The 23,925-nt window shown below is 36.3% G+C and overlaps 1 pseudogene; it reads right to left on the bottom strand.

The window, feature by feature from the left end:
• LOC100464255 overlaps nucleotides 1–23,925 on the bottom strand; it is a 156,302-nt pseudogene that overhangs the window by 81,251 nt on the left and 51,126 nt on the right.

Below are 23,925 nucleotides of genomic sequence, written 5' to 3'. Positions count from 1 at the left end.
AGGGACCCTGCTTCTGATGCTAAGGATAACATAGGATCATGGTTTGAAATGTGAATATACAGAAAAAGAGCAGGTGAATCAGGGAATCCCAATTTCATATTCTCTTACGCCTCTTACCTGACAAAGCTCATCTTGCTAATTGCTATAGTATATAGTTCTGGTTGGAAATTAACCTTAATATGGGATCATTCTAGATCTGTGCTAATGTGGTAGCCTTAGCCACTCATAGCTATGTAAATTTAAATTAATTAAAGTTAAATAAAATTAAAAATTTAGCTCCTTGCTGGTACTAATCCCTTGTTAAGTGCTCAGTAGCCACATGTGTGTAGTGCCTGCCATATTGGACAACAGAAAATAAGAACATTTCTATCACTGTAGGAACTTGTATTGGACAGCACTGATCTAGAAAAAATTAATTTTTAAGGAAAATGTTTTACCTGCCCCAAGTCAGTCTATCATGCTTTATTTGTGCTCCAAGGCTGATAACTTTAAGCAGAAATTAAGATTTGGGACATAGTTGCTTAGGTTTGTAGTTCAGCCTAGATTAGACTATAAGATTTCCTACATTGCTAATTAGCAAATAGTGTCTACAACAATGATAGTAAGCAGTTGTTGCTTAAATTCTTAGGGTACTGTATGAGCACAAAGCTTCTCAAGACTGAAAAAAAATAACTGTGTGTTGCAGCCATGTAAGTAATTTATAGTCACCAAAATTACCACTAAGAGAATTGAACAACTAAGTTAGGGCAACCCAAGAGAGTATTACAAGGCCTCTCTTATGGCTGGTCCTGAAAAATGCAAGGGAAATCTTCCTGGGAAGCTGATTTTGGGGGTTCATATTGACCAATTATAGGACTTATCAATTTTCAAAGATGTTAGTCACCCATCCAATATTCATTTTGCTATTGCCATCTATAAGTGTCCAAAGTCTGGTGTGTTCCCCCTTTCTAATTTTTTAAATGGGAACATTCACTGCTGCTATCTTTCTCCACCCCCACCCCCCCATTACATATTGGACTGCATTGGGGGAGGATGCAAAGTCCATACATTTTGTGCTCTTCAAGAACCATGTCTGGGCCTGACTGAGTGGTCTAGAAAAGGAATCCTGGGTTGCTAAACTTATAATAATCATATCACTTCTGTAATTAACAGAATGCAGTCTTGAGGTATCTCATTCTTAGTTGGGTTGAGTAGATTTGGGATTCTATGTTGAACAGGTGAATCATGTCAAGCAAAGTCTCATTAGGAATTGAGTATGAAAAAAAAGGAAATGCATGTGTTAAAGGCAGCCATAGCACAGAATAGATAGTGGAAAATGTTTCAGTTGTGGGAAATTCCAGATTTGGTTCTAACATCTTTCTACGATCTGATATATTCTTATTTTTTGACAACATAACCCTAATTTCTGGCTCCAGTATATTGACTAAGCAAGTGCTTACCCTAAGGCTTTTCCCAGACTCTACCCCGTAGCTAGAGATGATCAGTCTAAGGATGAACACCTGAGATGGGCATGACAAAATGAAATATAAAAGTCAAGAATATGATCATGACAGTACACTAGGGAAAAGAACATTGAATTAGGAGCAAGAAAACCCAACTTTTAATCATAATTCTGTCAGTATATTCAGCCTGGGACAAGTCACTTTATCTCCCTGGACCTATGTTTCTTCATGTGTGAAAAATAGATCTATATTTCCCAAAGTTTCTTTGCAATAAGACTTCTCAGGATATTTAATTATAATAATGTGCATTGTGAATCTTCTAGAAAGACCTAAATATGCAATTTCTTTGGTATCATACCATTTTTCCCCATGGAGCCTTCATGGGGTAGTGTTTCCATTTTGAGAAACGTAGGTTAAGATCTTTTCTGAGATCTTTCTGCTTCAAGATACCATGAATTTCACGATCAACTTTCACTAGCTTATGGCACAGCCCAGTGGGGAAGAGAGCATTTAATGTCCTGCCTACATAGTTTGAAAACAGCCCCTTACTTCAGTCAGAAATCTTGTAAGGTACCCAGATGTGTTGCTTGCACGCTGCCAAACAGGCAGCTTGACTGGATTTTTGTTCAAATCAGGCGAGCCTGTTGGCATTGAGTAGACACAGAGAGAGTGTGCATTCCTGGGCTCCTTTTCCATTAGCCACGCAGCAGCTGAAGCTCATGGCTAAACTGTTCTTCATCTTAACTGGGCATACGTCCAGATTAGAGAAGGGAACAGAAGGAGTGATATACTCCCCCTTTAGGATCTGAAGGACAGCAAGCTACCACCCATTTTTAAACTAAAGGAGAACTAGAATATGTGCCCAGGATTCCAACATTTGGAGAAATTTGAAAGGTCATCTTATCCAGCTTCTCATGGATGCTTGACTTCTTTTTGCCACTGTGTTAGACTTTTCCATTGATAAGAGACACACCGTGAAGCAAACCGATGCACAGAAAGATATGTAATGGTCAGAAAAGTCTCCTTTATTTTGGGTTAAAATGTGACTAAAATGGATTTCATCTCCTCCTTCTGTTCGACCTTCTGGAGTCGTTCAGAATAAGCCTAAACTCCTCTCACTTGGTAGCCTTTTAAAACTCAGAGGGTGGGTCACCTTGTAGTTCTGAAGGTCAGATAAAATGCCGGTGAGACCTTTTGGAAACTCTTCAGTGGCATGACAGACACATAAAGAATATTATATTTCCTATGTTTTACAGCCTTTTGTGCTATCTTCATCTCTCAAAGTTTGGATACACAAATGCTTGCTTAGGGCACTGGATAATGTAATATTAAAAGAATATCTCTATAGCTAATTGTATGCAATGTGTATAACATAATGCTTTTGTTAGCATATGAATAAATATTATAATTGACTTTGAGCAACAAGATAGAAATTTTCAAGTATATATGCAGCAGCTGAAATAAAACCACACACTGGCAGTGAGTTACTGTCTGAAGGTGAACCATATAAGCTCTGTAATGGTCAGTGGACGAAGCACTCAGAGGAGGGGCCTCACAGGGATTTCATATAGGGCACTGTTTGATCTGCTGCCAGCTTGGTCACAGATATCGATTACAGCAAATTCTATGAGATATGCATATCATTAACTTAGTAACATAATATTTTGGTCCCTGTGGTGTTTCTCTTAGTGTATAAATGTAGCTAACATGTGTTTCTGCCAGTGAGAGAGATTTTTTTAGGTGAATCACCATAAAACTTGGGAGTAAAGAGTTTTCAAATGTTTTAACTGCAGGAACTAGACATGCATTAATCAATCCTTTTTGAAGTTCTTCATGAATCACTTTATACCCTAATGAACTTGGAGGAAAAAAAAACCTTAAATGCCTATGGTTACGTTGAAGAGTTGTTCGTTTGACTAAAACTCTTCTCAAGACCCAAAATGCCAGCAAGATAGCAAGTTAAAAGTTTCTAGAATCTTCATCTTAACAGGTTTTGTTATTTTTTCTGTTCAGAGGAAAATTCAGTATATGTTGAGCATGTCCTGAGGAAGGTTCAGGCCAAATGATTTTTCTTTCCATTTCAGTCATTCTAAGAGATCATCTTTATTAGATTCTGTCTGTGTTACCTCAGAAAAGAGGTTCTTTGCTACTATAATTTACCTCAAACCACCATGCCATTTATTGAAAAATTTTTCACTAATGATTTATCAGCGATAAAAATTTCTCTTTATGTTAAGAAATTTGCATACTTTCTATAGGAGATGATTTGAATTCAAAAATCTTGCAGAATCTTTTGTCTTCTTTTTTTTTTTTCAGAAATTGAGTTTTGTTTGTTGTCATGGGACTGAAAACATCACTTAAAATTACCAACAGTGACCTGACAAAAATATGTATATAATATAAATACATATAAAAATATATATCTATTTAATAAACATCTTAAATAAATTTTATATATATATAATGTAATGGTAATGTGTGTGTGTGTGTATATATATATATATATATATATATATATATCAGCATGTATCTAAAAATTGAATAGGTCATGATCATTATCTGTGAAATCCTAATACAGTGCAGGAATATAAAGAGCTCCTAACAGATAAATACCCAATTTTCTTTCCTCATTTCCTTCCTTCCTTTTTTCCATTCATCTGTTAAGTTGATAGATAGATGATAGAGAAATTTTAGCATCAGTTTTCCAAGCCCCCACAGGGCAACACAATGAGGGCAGGTGCTCACTTGAACGTTTACCAGGGTTTTACCATAGGAGAGGAACCCTGAAATTATGAAATTCAAATCTTATATAGGGTGGTTGGCACATGAGTCCATCCTCTCTTCCAGGAAGAAAGTTTTCACTCTCGAATGTAAACAAATCTTCCCTGGGGAGAAGAGGAAAAATTGCCTGGGTTTCACTACCCTAGAATGTAAGCAAATGGTGCTGGGGTAGATAAGTCCTGAAACTTATTCACCATTTACTGTGTCTCACTCCCATCTCTCACATGTTTTCTATTCAGTCATCCTTTAACCAAGTTTACTTATATTCTCTCACAGATAGCCTGGTCCGTGTAGAAACATGGAAATATTCATGGAGGTCCAAATAACATCCATTCATCCATGCAACCAAAGGCTCTTGAGCTCTTTATAGGTCTTCTTCTACGCATAAACATACTACATCTATTAAAGGTAAAGAAATACAAAACACAACCATTGCCTTTCGGATATGCACAATATCAAGTTTCTTTCCTCCACTCCACAATGTAGAGTAGCAGAGGTTATAACTTCATAATGCAATTCATTATATTTTTGAGATATTCAAATTGTTAGCAAGTTTTCTGTTACAACAAATATAAGTCTAGTTCTCTGTAATTTCAACTTACTTATTTTTCTTTTTAGACCCACTAGAGTAACTCAAAACATCAAATTCTAGCTCTATTGGTAGCTACTCAGCTATTTGAAGCTTTTTAAAAATCTTCATTCTCCCTCACCCAAATATTTTCTTTTCTATGCTAAACATCTCTAGGTCATTGGACTGCTTCTTTTTTATTTTTACCAGTAAATCTTATTTAAGCTTTTTTATTAAAAATATTTTTTAATTTTTTTTATTAAAAATAATTTCTAGACATTTCACCATCCTCGTTATTTTATCTAATATGCTCTAGTTTGTCAATGATCCACTTAAAAGAAACATTTCTTAAAAAAAATATTTTAGGCATTTTCTGACCAATGCTGGGTACAGAAATGCAACTATTACCTCCTTTTATCTGCATATGACACACCTATCTTGACTATCACCCTATTAAATTTCTTATTGGAGCTGCCTTTTTTATAATTTAATAGATTATTTATGAAGGATCTTGATTCTATTCATAAATACTGCTTGATAATAACAATTGCAAATTAATAAAAATATTACTCAGAGTTGTTATTCTGCTAAAGTTATTCTTGGTAATAGTCACCATAATGCAAAATTAGTGTGCAAGCCCTCATCAGTTCATCTGTTGAATAGTACATTGCTTATGAGTCTTGATTGATCCAGCTTAATTTTACTCCTAATATAACTAGACCAAATACAGTTATTTCAGTTATCAAGTTACCCTATTAAATATATTCATAGTTGAAAATTATGTGTACCCTTTAAACAAAGCATTTGAATTTATCTTCTCTATGTTTAATCTGGTTTTATAAATAGACACTCTAATAATTTATTTGAATCTAATTTTCTATTCATAGTAGTGATAGAAGATCCATTTAAGGTAAATTGAATATAACACTTATTCTGAGATTATGGAAAAATACTTTAAACCCATTAGCACGAAGATTTAGAATTCATTCAACAACAAATATTTGTAAAGTACTTTTATGTTCAGCACACTGTTTTGGGGAGTGGGGATATAGAGAAAAGTCTCTGCCACCATGGAGCTTACCTTCTGATGGTGGAGACAGTATAAACAAAATCAAATAAATAATGTGTATTGTATGTTAGCTACTGAAAAGTGCTAAGGGGAAAAACTAAAGCAAAGAAGAGAGTTAGAAGTGTAGAAGTTGGGTGGAGCAAATTGAAATTTTAGAGAGGTTCAGAGGTCTCCTGGAAACTGCCATTCTCGTGTTGGCTTCAGTTTCAAATTACAGATCCCTTTGAAATTAAAGACAATATTTTAGGAAATTTGCTGTAATAATTTAGTTTGTTTTTGATATTTTTTCAATTCAGAAATTCTCTTTTCTCTTCTTCAGTCTTTCTTTTCTTCCTTCCTCACTAGCTTGCCATTATAAGAGTCCGTTCACGTGGGAAAATCTAAAGTCCCCATTTGATGGGAATTCTTAACAATTTTGCAAGTGGACACAAGTTACACTAGAAAAAAATATCTCAGTCCAAGAAAGCAAGAATGTGTGAAAATATGACAACTTGGAATTAAAATGAGGAAATCCCAGATGTTCTGAGGCTGTTTGTGTTTAGCCATGACAACATGAAATCAATTCAGAAGCATTTGTCATTTTTTTATCCTAGTATGGCTTTCCCCCAACACCATCCAGTGCTGAGCCATATATCTCTGTGCTCTTGCATGTGTGCTTGGAAAATGCAAGTGTATTTTAACATCACCCTCAACAATCCAAAATAAGGAGGACAAATGGACTTCAAGGAATATAGCACATTTTATTCCAATTCCAAAGCAAATTGTTTCTGACTTATTCCTTTCCCTGGCACAAGTAATTATGAGTTGATTAAATGCAGATATGTTTGCAAGTGACAGCATTGGCTATTTGGGGGAAATAGGAGATAATATGAGCATGACTCTTGATGGTTCAATGTACCCACCTGTTGAAATTCTGCACAAAACCTCATCTCTGAGGTCAAATCTTTTTTTTTTTTTCTCCCATGCAACCTATGCTGACTACACCAGGCTACCTTGAAATCTCTATCCTCTCCTCTACTGGCACTTACCATACATATCTGGATTTGTGAAATGTTCATGTTTTGCCCTATTTTTGTATTATGTAAGAGCCTTAAAGATAACCTTCTCTTATGCATTTTCCATATCTTCCATTGTACCTAACACTGAAGTCTTGCTCAACAATTACCTTCTTGTTGATGGATTGATTCTTCTTACCTTGCTTGTAGCAGCACCCTTTCTGTTCAACATGGTAGCAGTGCAGTGTAACTATTGATGGTTGGGAAATCAGCAAGGACTAGACCAGTTGGAGTCCTGAAATCAGGGATGGGGATGGGGGTGAGGGGGGAAAGGGAGACTTTTAACCAAATCTTCAGGCAACTGTATTTCCTAAGACGAGAATCACAGACAACAGACAGCAATAGTTTCAGCCTCAATCAGAACAGTTTTACTCTCTTTCTTCTCTTTTCTTTCTTTTGCATAACCATGAGCAATTTAGGAAGAACTTCTGGCAGGATTCTAATCTTCCAGCCATACTGATACCTTCAGGAAATAGTCATTCTACTGCCAAGGCAAGCCATGACTCAGGCCGACACAGAGAATGATCCAAAAGTAAATATGTATTGGAGCTTTGATATATGATTTGATTTTTTTTTCAGATTTTCCTCCTCCCCCATAATATTTAACTTGGATTCCTATTTATAATGTGGAGTCTCAATGATATGCTGTTCTCCAGACCTGTGCTTAAGAGAAGCTATGTAAAATTATTACTCAAAAATACAAAATATTTTTTCTACTGAATTCTGTTTTGTTTTAGAGAGAAAAACTGAAAGATTCCATTGTAAAACTGAAAATTTTCTATCCTTAATCGAACTTTTGAAAGAGTTGGTTGGCTTGGGGTACTGTAGCAATGCAATTCTCTTACTTGCCTCTTTCCCACTTACCTCTTCTTCCTCTTTCCCAGACCTACAGTCTGGCAACCCTTCCAACTGCATCCCTGAATCACCCTATTTTGTGATTGTTTCCTTCTCTATGAATCCCAGGCCTATAGGCATCATTTAACGATACTCTCCATAGAACCAGTTGCTGCAACCTGCTTTTCCATGTACTTCAGCCAAAATTTACCTGAAGGTTCTCAATCGATTTAATTTCATCATTCTCTGTCTCATTACCAGTCCCTAAACTGCTGAAGATAACTGCTTAACTCTGGAAATGCCACCCAATATATCAACTCCCAGTGCCGCTGGGCCATCAGAACTACTCAACAATCCTTGTATCTTCTCCACTGTTTCAAGCCCTACCCTCTGATTCTCTCCCTATCACACATAAATAGGTTCAGGTCTCTTCTATAACATATAAATTCGTGCCCTCTGGATACTACCTTAAGCTTCATTCCCATTCAAAATTTCGCTTATAAAAAGAACAGTCTACCTGGCTTCCTGTTTAACTTCCTTCCATTTTATTAATTTAATTAAACAATTGGGGTGCCTGGGTGGCTCAATCGTTAAGCGTCTGCCTTTGGCTCAGGGCGTGATCCTGAGGTCCTGGGATCGAGCCCTGCATTGGGCTGCTCCACTGAGAGCCTGCTTCTTCCTCTCCCACTCCCCCTGCTTGTGTACCCTCTCTTGTTGGCTGTCTCTCTCTGTGTCAAATAAATAAAATCTTTTAAAAAAATCATTTTATTTAAGTACACATATGGAAAGTGCAGAAGTCATGTACGGCTTGATGCATTTTCATAAACAAATTTCCACCAGCACCAAGAAGTCCCTTTTGTCTGGGGCACCTGGGTGGCTCATTAGGTTAAGCATCTGACTCTTGGTTTCAGCTCAGGTCATGATCTCATGGGTCATGAGGTCAAGCCCCAGGTCAGGCTCTCTGCTCAATGGGGAGCCTGCTTGAGGATTCTTTCTCTCCTTCTCCCTCTACCCCTCCCCCCCAACTTGTGCTCACTTGCACTCTCTCTTCTTTGCTCTCTCTCTCTCTAAAATAAATAAATAAATAAATCTTAAAAAAAAAAAGAAGAAGTCCCTTTTGTGGCTACTGGCAATAATCAGCACTCAACTTTCATCCTTTAAAAAAAAATCATCCTTTATTTTTATCATTCTTTATTTTTTAACTTTTTTTATTATGAAATACAACAAATACAGCAAGATGAACAAAATATAAATGTACCATTTAATGAAATGTTATAAGGTTACTGTAACTAGCATTCAGGTAAAGAATAAGATACTGTCAGCTGCCCAGAAGCCTCCCCCCTCCACCTGATCACAAGGCATCCAGGGAGAACCATCCCCTTGCATTCTACAGTAATTACTTCCTGCTTGTCCTTACAGTATTGCCTCCTATATATTTATCCATAAGTAAGATAGTTTAATGTTGTTCCTTATATAAATGGAATCACGTGCTACATATATTGGGGGATCTGACCTCGTTTGTTCAATAAAAATTATGTTTAAAGATTTCTCATTTTTTGGTGAAGAACTACTGCATCCTTTTTGGTTTTGTTCCAGCTCTGTGACATCGTGTACTTCTAAAGCACACATTTCTACAGGGTATAAATCTATGAGTCAAATTGCCAAGGCATGAGATATATAAATCTTCAACTTTATTAAAAAAATGTCAAATGATTCCCCAAGGGATTTGGCCAATTTGTGTTGTCCTCAGCAATGAGTTTACTGCTTGCTCCACATTCTTACCATTTGATGTTGTCAGATTTTCTTTATTATTGTTCAGCCAGTCTAATTTGGATTTACTTTCTTTCGGAGATTTGGCTCAAGCTCTTTCCTTGTGTGGTAGAGGTTTGCTTTTTGTCTTTCCTCTTTTGCTTATAGGTTTGTTATGCTTCTTTGTATATTCCAGATATGACTCCTTGGTCAGTTATATGTATTACGTGTATTATTTTTGTGGCCTGTCATTTCATTTTTTCTATTGTATCCTTTGATAAATAAATTTTTCAATTTTTAATATCATAAATGTACTAATGTTTTTGTAGCAGTCTGTATCTAACACAAATACCTGATTTTATCTATACCATTTCTGTTTTGTTTCATCTTGTTTGGGGCTCTTTTTGTTTGTTTGTTTGCTTAGTTCAGGAGTAGAATTTAGTGATTCATTAGCTGCATATAAAACCCAGTGCTCACTACATCAAATGCCCTCCTTAATGCCCATCACCCAGTTACCCCATCCCCCCACCCACCTCCCCTCCAGCAGCCCTCAGTTTGTTCCCTATAGTTAAGAGTCTCATGGTTTGCCTCCCTCTCTGGTTTTATCTTATTTTATTTTTCCTTTCCTTCCCCAATGTTCATCAATTTTGTTTTTTAACTTTAACATATGAGTGAAATCATATGGTATTTGTCTTTCTTTGACTAACTTATTTCACTTAGCATAATACCCTCTAGTTCTATCCATGTCATTGCAAATGGCAAGATTTCATTCTTTTGATGGCTGAGTAATATTCCACACACACACACACACACACACACACACACACACACACACATTTTATTTATCCATTCATCAGTCAGTGGGCATCTGAGCTCTTTCCATATTTTGGCTATTGTGGACATTGTTGTTGTAATCATTGGGGTGTATGTGCCTCCTTAGAATCACTATTTTTGTATCCTTTGTATAAATACCTAGTAGTGTAACTGCTGGGTTGTGGGGTAGCTCTATTTTTAACTTTCTGTGGAACCTCCATACTGTTTTCCAGAGTGGCTGCACCAGCCTACATTCCCACCCATCAGGGTAAGAGGGTTCCTCTTTTTCAGCATCTTCACCAACTTCTGTGGTTTCCTGAGTTGTTAATTTTAGCCATTCTGACCATTTAGTGAGGTGGTATCTTATTGTGGTTTTGATTTGTATTTCCCTGATGATAAGGAATTTTGACTATTTTTTCATGTGTCTGTTGTCTTCTTTGGAGAAATGTTTGTTCATGTCTTCTGCCCAATTCTTGACTGGACTTTTTGTTTTTTGGCTTTTGAGTTTGATAAGTTCTTTATAGATTTTGGATACTAGCCCTTTATCTGATATGTCACTTGCAAATATCTTCTCCCATTCCATAGATTGCCTTTTAGGATACCATCTCTTTAAAAGACTGTCATCTCTTCGATTCCTCCGCAATATTACCTCTGTCCCCTTTAGGGGCCTGTGTATGTGTGGGTGGGTCAGCTTTCTAGTTTTCCATCCTATGTCATTCAATTCTTTATATATTCCTGTACTGATACCATACTACCTCCATCACTATAGCTCCATAAATCTCAGTACCTATAAAACAAACCTCCTTACCACACATGGGAGGGAAATGTTTTGAAAAGAAGATTCTTGAATGAGTTTCCTGAGATAGAGTAGGTATTCTAAGGCATATATCATAATGATGATGGATGTATTGTACACCACCGAATGAACATGTACTATATATTGTCTCCCTCTGTAGATAGATAAATAGATATACAGATATAGATATAGATGAATATATTAATTAGTTATATAGATATAATACTAATATATATAATTGATTTTTGGTGTGCATCCAGTAATTTCAATATCTGAATCTTTTTAATCTTTGTATACTCACTGAGTATAATTTTCTAGTACTCCTGGTCATCTCTGCTGTGTGCTAGGTATTTTATGTGAAGTAATAATTTATAGAGATAATGATTGAGGTCTACAATAAGTGAACTTATCCAGATATGATTTCAAATTATTCTGCCAGGCTGCAGGATCTCTAACATTTTGGGATCACCTCAAACCAAGGTCAAAAGCATATTAAATGGTCTAGTATTCCCTGTGAGAATATTCAGTCAGCCCTCTCCTCACTTTAAGGTGATAGACCTATAGTTCTTTTCAGGGCAGGGGAGGTCTTCTGCTTTTATTTCTGCCCTTCTCACCTGAAACCCTATCTTAATTCAAACTCAAATTGTGAGGATCAGCAAATGCTCTTAGAAGAAAACTATTTAAGTACTCACTTATTTCTCTATTTTCTCTTCAGTTTTGCTAACATTTCCTTATTTGGCCTCTTGAATTCTAAGATGTTTTTCAACCCCCATTTGTTGTTTTCAGTGGAAGGAATGAGCCAAATGACCTACCATTAACTGTTTAAGATTTTGTTTTAATTAATTTTTTTGAACAAGTGATGTATTTATTTCTAAGTTCTAAATTTGAACAATACTGGCAAATTGCCCTGCACAGAGGCTATACCAATTTGTAGTTCTGCCAGCAATGTATGAGAGTGCCTCTTGGCCTCATCCTCATCCATAAGGTATGCTACCCAACTTTTGAATCTTTCATAATCTGATAATCTGATGTGGTTTTAATCTATATTTCTGTTATGAGTAAGAGCGAACATTTTTCATTTGTTTAAAAGCAACTTGTATTTGATCATTTGCTTATTCTTTTTGATTGATGATCACTTTGATTTGAAAGAGTTATTTTCAATAAAAGGAAATTGCTTGCTTTTGATGTTATATTTTCACATTTTTATCATTTATCTTCTGATTTTTCTTACACTGGTTTGGACAGAATTTAATATTTTAATTTTATGTAGTTGAATTTATAAATGTGATTTCTTATGGCCTTTTTATGTGTGTCACACACATAAAGGTCTTTCATACACTGAGATTATAAAATAAGTTCTCTATTACTTTTATGCTTTGATAGTTTTTACAGTACATTCTTCAATTTTCTCAAAAGTATGTTAAGTGATGAGATATTGATCCATTTTTGTCCAGGTGGCTTCCCCATTGTCCAAGAATCATTTATTGAATCATCCTCTTTTCCTCCACTGATGTATACGACATAAATAATGCCACCTTTATTATGTACTGAATCCCTAGGTATTTCAGTTTATTTCTGGACTTCCATTTATCTCTCTGTTACGTACTAGCACTGCCTTACTTTAATTGTTGAAAATTTTGATACTTTTAAAATATCTGATGCTCTCTCACCTCAACAATGCTTTTTTTCTGAATTTTCCTTTTAAAATTTTTGCATATAAACTACAACCAGTTTCACAGAAAAAAAATCATTTAATATTTTTATTGGAATCAAATTATATTTGTACATTAATTTAAGGATAATATATATTTTTATGTTAAGTTATCCTGCCCAAGGACATGATAGGTTTTCTATTTGTCTAAGACTTCTTTTCTCCATTGGTACTGATGTGGTTTTGGAATACAGGTGAAGTTCAGAGGAGTGGAGTCGGAGCTGATGACTGAGAAAGAATTCTTGAGGTGTCTTTGGTACAAAATGGTGGTTTATTAAAGCACAGGGACAGGACCCGTGGGCAGAAAGAGCTGTTGCCCCGGGTTGTGAGGGGTGGCTGGTTATATACCATGGAGTTGGGGGAGGTAAGGAAAAAGGGAAGTTTCAAAGGGTTTTCATATGTTAAAGAAGACTCACGGGATACCAGAGGCCTTGCCTTTGTCAAGTTGAGGTTGTTTTTCCCTCTAGGAAGTCATTAACATGAAGATAGTTGGGAACTTCTTTTTTTTTTTAAAGATTTTATTTATTTACTTGACAGAGATAGAGACAGCCAGCGAGAGAGGGAACACAAGCAGGGGGAGTGGGAGAGGAAGAAACAGGCTCATAGCACAGGAGCCTGATGTGGGGCTCGATCCCATAACGCCGGGATCACGCCCTGAGCTGAAGGCAGACGTTTAACCGCTGTGCCACCCAGGCGCCCTCATAGTTGGGAACTTCTGAAGGAACATTGTACTCGGCCTGTTTCAAGTACTTGTCAATGGGCTGCAGGTTATAAGGACATTTAATTGTATCTACATTTCCTTCTGGAAGCTAGGTTGTTGATAGAAATGCTTTGTTCTTGTAAATTGCTAGCACATTTGTAAACTGAGGGAGCCTCAAGTCTTGCAAGATGGTGATCTCTATAAATTAACTATTTGTTTTTCCTTCCCTTCCTTAGCTTTAGGGCAGCCAGGAGTGCCTGAGGAATGTCACATATATCTCATGGGGGGGAGGGGTCAGACTCTGCTTTGTCTTCAGTCAGCCTTCTGTTCCCTCATCAGTACCATTTTCACATTTTCTACATATAAAGGGTGTTTCTGGTGAAGTACATTCTAGTGTACTACCTTACTATTTTTTCTTAAAGAGAATAACTACATAGCATAGCAGTTAAAACCACAGCCTATGGATTAAGACACCCTATATTTAAAATCCAGGTCTGCCACTTATGAATTGTATAAACACAAGCAAGCTGCTTAAACTCTCTCCCGCTACTTACTCATCTATAAAATGTAGTTGTTGTGAGGATTAAATGAAATGAGCCTGTGAAAGCACATTATGTGCCCAGCACATAATAACATTCAATATTCATCCAATAATAGCATTTGATATTAACTCTTATTGTTGCTGTTACAGATGAATATTTGTCCATTAAATCTTTCAATTTTGTATTGTTTGTATAAACAGAAACTATTTGGTTTCTGTATCTATCCAGCATATCAAATTATTTTAATGTTTGCAATTATATTTTCAAATGATTTTCTAAGTATATAATCATATAAGTTTCAAATGATATTTCATTCCTTCCTCTTATAATTTTTATATTCTAATTCTTTTCTCTTTTCTGTTTATATTGGCTAATACTTCCAGAAAATTATTTAAAACTTTAAAACATATAAATAATAATCTCAATCTTTCCTTTCTTGAATTCTGAGAGTAGTTTCTGCTTATGTTCTGAACAGACTATTTTTCATATTCTTTTCAAGATCTTCTTCCTGTGGATGTCCTCAAATGTATAAACTTCCCAGAATAGTCTTTTTGACCACGACTTCTGCTTGTACACATCATCCTTGAATAATCTTATCCAAATTCTTCTAGATGTATTCCCTATAACTTTAAAACTATATGTTCAATTCCCATTGGACATTTCCATCAGAATCTCAGTATCAACTTGCTCAAAGTGGAAGTCATTCTTACTTGTACACATGATGAGGGAACAGAAGGCAGGCTGAGGACAGAGCAGAAGCTGGTACCCTGTAATCCCCCACCTGTGGATGTATGCAATGTTCCTCAGGCACTCCTGGCTGCCCTGAAGGACAAAGAAAGTCCTTGCTACCTACAGCCCATTGACAAATCCTTGAAACAGGCGCGGTGACATTCTTCTGGGAATTCAGCTGCCTTGATGTTAATTCTTTGCTAAGGGCAAAAGGCAGTCCTAGCCTGACCCCCTCCCCTCCACTAAGATCCTGTAAGTCTACTTTAAATCCTGAAGTCTACTTTAAAGTATAAAAATTCCTTTGGAAACTTCCTTTATCTCTAACCCCCCAAGATACGTATTGGCAATCATCCCCCAAGCATATGGCCCACCGATATACATCTGAAGGGTCTCATGACTCAGGTTTTATTAGACGGTAATAAATGACCCTTTCCCAACAGTAGCTAGCCCCCTCAAGGTCCTGGAGACCTTGCTCCCAAAATTCCTTAGAGACTTACGCTACCCCTAGCCCCCTCCCCACTTGAGGGTATAAAATAGGCCATTCCTCACAACCTCAGGGCAGTATCTCTTTCTGCCCACGGGTCCTGTCCCCGTGCTTTAATAAACCATCATTTTGCACCAAAGACGTCTCAAGAATTCTTTCTCGGTCGTTGGCTCCGGACCTCACCCCACTGAACCTCACCTGTACTTCATCACACACACACTTTCCTTTATGGCAACCAGATAAATATAGTAACTAGAGCTAGAAATATGGGTTTTATCTTCAATTCATTTTTTCTTACTGCACCTCAATTCCATTAACCATTCAGTCCTATGTATTGGACTCAAGGTCATTCCTTCTTCTCTAGCTGAAGTTCTTAATTTCCTTTCACAGGGTCTATTACCACAGTCTTATGACTTCCAAGTAAGATGACTAACTGTTCCAGTTTCCTTGGAATTGAGAGTTTTCCCAGGACGTAGTACTCTTGGTACTAAAACCATGAAAGTCCCAGGCAAACTGGGAGGAGTTGGTCACCCTACTTCCTGGTTGTCACCATCACCCCCTTCTAGTGATTGAAAGTCAAATGTATGTTATGAAACTCCTCCCCAGAAGTAGTACATAGGCACACAAATTTTGCATTCAGTTGTAGGAGTTTAACAGATCTTCTGAATGTATAGTTCAACTGACCGCTGATTTGAAGGATTCAAATTTGAGTGTTTAACCAATCCTCCATGTGGTTGCTAGAATGAGCTATCTAAAACTACAAATCTGACACTGTCACTCCCATTCTAAATCTAGTCCAATAACTCCCCATTTTCTACAGATTGAACTCAAATTCTATAACATACAGAGAAGATATTTTGTGATCGAGGACTTGTTTTCATTTATCAATGCACCTCCTATGACTTCATTTCTTATACCACACTCTTGTCATATCAAATGACTAACAACTTCCTGAAGGTGTCAAGCTGCTCCATGCCTATGTATTTTGCACATGTTCATCCTGCAGTGTACAATATCTCTTCGCCATTACCGTGTTTGCCTTAGGATACCTACTGTGTCTTAGGAAACCCATTCAAAGTTGTTCTCTTTGAAACATTTTCCTCCTAAATTGTTCCAATAAATTAACTGCGCCTTTTTTAGTTCCATCACTGGAGCTGGTACACATTTGTTATAACACTTACCTACTGAAGTTAAATTTTACAAGCTTTCCTTTACAAATACATTAAGACTGTGGAGCAGGGACAGTCTTGTATCTTACCCTACTTTAAATCTCTAGTACCAAGCACAATGCCTGACTTTTTCTAGACAATCAATAAATGATTGTTGAATAAATTAATGAATAGATATCCAGGAATACAAGGATCATCTTACTCATGGAAAGGCAATTAACAGCAATAATCTATACCTCATTACTTAAAATTGTGTGTATTTTTAAGAAGGATTGTATGAATTAACTAAATGTCACCCTCACCAATTTTCTCATTAACATAGTGGCATGTGATACCCTATGCCTCTACTATCAGCATTCCACTAATTAGGAAGAGAAAATCCAGTAATGAACCAAAACTGTTGCTTTATATATTGCAGCTGAGCCTTCCCTAGAGGTCTCATACCAGATTGGCTCAGAAAGCCAATCCAAAGTAGTTTGTGAAAGTGGGAAAGATCATAGCAAGTAAAACAAAAGTAATTTCCAGTTCTAAAAAATTACATTGCTCAGACATATAAAAGTCATCTTTGTAATAGTTTTGAGGTTCCTACTGTGTCACAATTCAAGCTCTTCAAAGAGTGTTTCTATCATTCTGAAAACTGATTTTTAATCAGAATCATTTTAAAAGCAAAGTAAACATGTAAACGAAGGTGCCCAATTCTGTGTGTGACTTTAACAAAAAGTATACCACTTATTAGGTCCTTTGATTTCCAATGCATTAATAGCATACAATTCATTAAATGCATATAGACCTAAATTCATAACTCTATAATTTGGATGAGCTCACAGTTTACTTTACTTCCATTCTCATGGGCACTGTTAGGCTTCACTAATGAGCTCTATATACTGTGTTGCCCTTTGTTGTTTGCCTACATCTCCAAAATGCTAACAAAACAAGTTGGAAGGTAAAATAGTTAATTAACTGTTCTGTTTTATTCTGTGATGAAACATGCCTCACTGTGGATGAGTGTTGGCAGGGCAGAGGGTAAGAACTTGGATATTCATAGGAGTCATTGGGAAATATTACTGCTCATCAGAGTGGGAAGCAAGTGAGAAATCAGTGTTCTCAAGAAAGAGTTGAGAAGAAACTAGATGTTAAGTACAAGATGTCAAGTGCAAATAAGCAAGACGCAGATAAAGAAATTCTGGTAGGGAAACAATAAATTAAGAAGAAAGAAGACCTTTGGGATCAAGGGTACAGAACATCTGATAGGTAAAATGATGAGCAAGTCATCTCAAGACTAAAATCATGAATTACAATGTCAGTTGGCTAAAACTCAATCTTTACTTTCTACTGTGCTCTGCAAGTTCAGAAATCATAGGGAAAGTGTGCTGATCAAACCCTAATGTCCACTTAACATTATATTCTTTTACTTCAGCTTGGGCAGGATTAAAGATGGCAGCTTGCAATGGGAAAACTCTCCCACTCTCTTCCTACCATATTTGCTAGCTCTTCTATTCTCTACAGTATTACTGTAGCAGAGGGAAATGAAGACAAAGAATAGACTGATTTTTACTTAACCTGGATGGCTTCATGCTTTCTGTTTGGTAGCTGGTTAAAATATAGTCCTGGAAGATAATTTTGGCTGACTCTTTCTCTCATAGGTGGCTTTTGTGGGCTTTGAGGGTTTTGCTTTTCTGCTCACCCAAGAAGATACATCTTTATTCTAGGCGATCACCTGCAACTCACACTTTCTGTCTAAGAATACACTTCCAAATTCTTTCTGCTAAGTTATGCTCACCTCTTCTGTCATCCATGCTGGTCAGGAATGATTCAGGATCCCTCTCCCAAGTCACTACCATTCTGTAAAGGAAAGTACTAATGGCTTTCTTGCTCTGACAAACTCCAAAAGGCAGGCTGGTTCCCATACTGTAGCACTGTTCATTCCACTGACAGAGCAATTGGCTGATAGAAAACAGACCCAGTCTATGCCTGATAAAGCTTTCTTGTGCATGGATCAGATAGCAGTCTTGTGTCTCCCAATGGCAGAAAACAAATTCATGGCTCTTTGAGTGTACCCATTAAAGCACTTTTCCGTACGTTTGAAGAAAAAGGTAGCATCCACTGTGGCTCTTTCACAGAAGGAAGATGAAGATTCCAGCATAGCATCAGCTCTCTCATTAATGTTTTCCTTAAATCTTCTCTGTCTCCCACCTATACATCCTTGAATTTGATGAAGGTTCCAGAAAACTGTTAAACTCTTGGAATAATTTCCTTTGTAAATTTGCATGCAGTGAGAGAAGTGGTCTGTGTCACACTCACTTTGGTGTCCTGATGGTTATCAGGAAGTGTTTTATTCTAAACTTCTGCTTCTTGTCTTTTGGTAACCAGTAGTTCCAAACCTGAGTGCATATTAGAATCACCAGCAAAGCTTTAAAAAATGTGGATGCCTTCCACTCCCCTTCCTAAGCTTGAGATTCTGATTGTAATTGTTTTGGTTGAATATTTATATATTTTTTAAAAGTCCTTCATCGTTTTAATGGGCAGCCAGGGCTGAAAACAACAGATATAAATTTTTTTTAAAGATTTTATTTATTTATCTGACAGAGAGAAAGAGACAGCCAGAGAGAGAGGGAACACAAGCAGGGGGGAGTGGGAGAGGAAGAAGCAGACTTCCGGCGGAGGAGCCTGATGTGGGGCTCGATTCCAGAACGCCAAGATCACGCCCTGGGCTGAAGGCAGACGCTTAACGACTGAGCCACCCAGGTGTCCCTGAAAACAACAGATATAAATAAATAACAAATTATCTTTTCAACTAACAGTTTTGGATGGAATAGACTTGCATTGTTTTTTTTTTTTCCTCTGTGTTTATGGGCACAATTCTAGGCTAATCACTCTAAAAAGTATTCCTAATAATAAATTAATTTTAAATATTTCTCCCAAGTGAGTATCTCCCAAGAACTTATTATATTTATAGAAGGATTAGTTTTTGTGCCAATTTAAACTCAAATTGTTGGCATATTTTAAACTATTTTTATTCAATCAAAGTGAAAATCATACTATTAGTCATTGATTAGTTGTATTTGTCAATACACATTAGTGTTCCCATATGTGAATATTTCTTCTCTGTTGAATAGGTAAGTACACTTAAGTTTTCTCATGATTCCTATTATGCTAAAGCAACACAAAAATAACTCAGGGAAAGAGGGAAAGTTGATTAAAATCAATAATTACTTTTTGTTTGATAAGAAAAACTGAGAGAAGCTCATCCAAAGGACAAAACAAAACAAACAAACAGAAACCACACATGAAACAAGCCTGGAAGAAGCACATTTTTATCAGTTCTATCATGTTTGAGATGAATTTTCCAAAGAGAGTTAGATGGTTCCCTAACATTCTTATTCTAAGAAGTCTTTTAGATTTTCCATAAAGTCTTTCCTACACCAAAAATCAGAAGGCTCACATGTACAGAACTGAGCCCAGTTGTCTAATATTATCCCACCTTAGGTGCCAGGTGTCTTCAATGTCCAATTTTAACTTTAAGGAAGGAAAAGAAATCCATTGATTATTTTTCTGGGCAGAGCTGATATTCTCAAACATTATTAAAACTGAAAAGTAAATTTAATAAGGCAGCTTCTCTGCCTTCTGGGGCTAAATCTTTTTTAACCCAGAATTCTACTTCTAGAAATTCATTCTACAGATGCACTCAGGCACATAAACAAGTGTGTGTGTGTGTGTGTGTGTGTGTGTGTGTGTACACAAATGAATTCATTACAACAGTATTCAGAATAGCTAAGAATATAAAACTAACTAAATATCCATCGGTGGAAAACCAGTTAAATGAACGACAGTAAAGGTATTAAACAAGCTGACATAGATTCATGTATGCTGATAATGAAAAATTTCTAAGATGCGTTGTTAAGTTTAAAAGGAAGGAAGTGTGTTCAGTATGCTTATGTCTCAGTTTTTGGGCATCTCTCTCTCTCTCTCTCTCTATATATATATGTGTGTGTGTGTGATATAAAAATATGTTTCTATAGTGTATATAAAATTTCTGGAAGTATAAACAAAAAGTCAACTTTTTTAGTTAAGTAAAACTAGTAACTTTTAGAAAGGCTTCTATAAGGTGTGAGTCTAAGATATGGTCTGAGGAGGATACTTGCTTTTCATCTTTTTGAACTGTTTGAGTTTTTTTATCCTGCGTGTGGTACAAGTCTTAATTTTTTAAAAAGGCATTTTATTACAATTAATAGCAAGTAGGTTTTTTTTAAAAGATTTTATTTATTTATTTGATTGACAGAAACAGAGTACAAGCAGGGGGAGTGACAGGGAGAGAGAGAAGCAGGCTCCCGCTGAGCTGAGAGCCCAATGCGGGGCTCGATTCCAGGACCCTGGGATCATGACCTGAGTTGAAGGCAGATGCTTAACTGACTGAGCCACCCAGGCATCCCAGTAGCAAGTAGTTTTAAGTCACCTTAGTGACTTTAAGACAGATTTATCTTTGAAAAATATGCATGTTGAAAGCTACAAGACTCTGATGAAAAATTTAAAAAGAGACAAATGAAAAGATATTCCATGTTCATGGATCAGAAAAATTAGTACTGTTAAAATATCCATACTATCCAAGCCCATTTACAGCTACAATGTCATCCCTATCAAAATTCCAGTGGCATTCTTCACAGGAAGAGAAAAAAACCCTAAAATCTGTATGGAGTAACAGAGGACCCCAAATAGTCAAAGCAATCCTGAGAAAAAAGACAAAACTGAAAGTATCACACTTCTCAATTACAGCTGTAGAAATCAAAACAATATGGTACCCGTATAAGAATAGACACATGGTGGTGCCTGGGTGACTCAGTTAGTTGGGCAACTGCCTTCAGCTCAGGTCATGATCTTGGAGTCCCAAGATTGAGTCCTGCATCCGACTCCCTACTCGGTGGGGAGTCTACTTCTCCCTCTGACCCTCTCCCCTCTCATGCTGTCTCTCTCTCTCATTCTCTCCCTCTCAAATAAGTAAATAAATAAAATCTTTAGAAAAAAAAAAAAGAGTAGACACACAGACCAATAGAACAAAATCAAGAGCTCAGAAGTAAGCTCCCATATACATGGCCAACTAATGTTTGACAAAGGAGCCAAGAATGCTCAATGGGGAAAGGATAATCTCTTCAGTAAATGGCATTAGGAAAACTAGATAACTACATGCATAAAAATGAAACTAGACCCCAATCTTACACCACTTACAAAAAAAACTTGAAATACATTAAAGACTTAAATGAAGACCAAAATTATAAAACTCCTAGACGTAAACAGGAGAACATCTTGACATTGGTCTTGGCAACAATATTTCAGATATGACACCAAAAGCACAAGCAAAAAAGGCAAAAATGAACAAGTGGGACACATCAAACTAAAAAGCTTCTGCACAGCAAAGGAAACCATCAACAAAATGAAAAGGCAATCTACAGAATGGGAGAAAATATTTGCAAACCATGTATCTGATGAGGGGTTAATATCCAGAATATGTGAAGAATTCATATAATCCAATCACAGAAAAACAAAGGATCTGATGTAAAATAGGCAGAGGGACCAAATAGACATTTTCCCGAAGAAGACATACAGGTACATGGAAGAATGCTCAACATCACTAATCATTAGGGAAATGCAAATCAAAACCACAATGATATAGCACGTGTTAGAATGTCTATCACCAAAAAGACAAAAGATAAAAAGTGTTGGTAATGATATAGAGAAAAGGGAACCCTTGTGCACTCTTAAACATATACATATACATATACGTGTTAAGAAGGAAATCCTGCCATTTGCCAAAACTTAGATTGACATTGATGGCATTATGCTAAATGGAGTACATCAGACAGAGAGAGACAAATACTGTGTATCACTTACATGTGAAATCTACAAAAGCCAGACTCATAGAAACAGAGATAAGAATGATAGTTTACTAAGGGCTGGGGGTGGTAGAAATGGGGAGATGTCAGCTAAAGAGTACAAACTTACAGTTAGAAAGTGAATAAGTTCTAGGGGATGTAATGCACACCGTCATGATGATAGTTAACAATACTGTATTATACACTTGAAAGTTGCTAAGAAAGTAGATCTTAAATGTTCTTACCACAAAATATAAATGATAATTACGTGACATGATGGAGGAGTTAGCTAATGCTATGGTGGTGATCGTATTGCAATATGTATCAAGTGTATATAAGTGTACAATTACATATATGTGTGTGTATCAAATCAACATGTTTACACCTTAAATTTACATGACTTTTTATGTCAATTAAATCTCAGTGAAGCTGAAAAATAAGGACAGATTTATCTCCATGTCCATTCATTGCATTTACATGTTCATTTATTCATTTAACAAATATTTACCAAGTGCCTACCCAGTTAACTCAACAACCACCAGTTCCAATTGCTTTTACAGGAATTTGTGAGCAAAAAAAAAAGAGTTACAAAAGAGTCTGAACATTTTGAATCATTCGCTCATTCATTTGTTGACTCACACAGTAAAGACTATTTAATAAATATCTATCATGTACCACATAAACCTATACAAGACGGCTGGTACATATCTCCTGTACAGACACTGCCAAAAATGGCCACAATAAGGACAGATTCTAAGATGTCCATCAAGTCAGCCTGACACCTTGTCAAAAAGGCTAGGCCAGAAAGCAATGTTTCCACATGCAGCTCATCACTGGGACAGAGGAATAAGTACATTCATCCATTAACTCATTCGTTAAAGACTTAATGTTTTACTCTCTACAAACACCGTTCTATGGGCTTTTTCAGAATACAGAGTCATACCAGACATATCTCTTACCATTAGGAGCTTAAAGCTCAGTAGATCTATTTGCCTTGCATTTCTTTTTAGCATTTTGAAATTTATAAAATATTTTCATTTATTAAAACCTGTGAAGTAAACCTGATAGGTGTTTTCCCCTTTTCATAAACAAAAATCAAAATTTTGAGAGAACAGGTATCTTGTTCTAAGTGGCTGAAGTGAAAATATAAACCAGTGTGGTTATTGCTGTATATACCATAGACTTCCTTCGGTCATTTCTTCATTTTACTGTAAAAATAATTGGGTCTGTTGTTTATTGGTTAATTGAAAGAGCTTTATAAAAAAAGAATCACAAAAGTAATGTGTACATACCTTGAGCTGTTTATTTCTATCTAATAAATGTGTATTTATTTTCCAATCTTTTTCATGTACATCATGCCTTTTCTTTGTGTATGGGTCACCTGACTGAAATTCCAAGTAGTCTTTCTCATAAACTCACACCCGTAATTCATCATCTATGATTTCTCAATTTTGGTTCCTTTAAAGTGAGGCCAAAATTATAGAGACATGCAAAGTATTCTGAACCCAGAATTCTTCTACATGTTTAACATTTCTCCCAATCTTTGACAATGATCTTGCCCACACATAATTTAACAGAAATATTTGGAGACCCTCCTTTTCAAGGCTTTCCAAAGTATT

The sequence above is a fragment of the Ailuropoda melanoleuca genome, chromosome 8 (genome assembly GCF_002007445.2).
Source record: "Ailuropoda melanoleuca isolate Jingjing chromosome 8, ASM200744v2, whole genome shotgun sequence".
NCBI lineage: Eukaryota > Metazoa > Chordata > Mammalia > Carnivora > Ursidae > Ailuropoda > Ailuropoda melanoleuca.
This window is presented reverse-complemented; position numbering and strand designations above follow the sequence as displayed.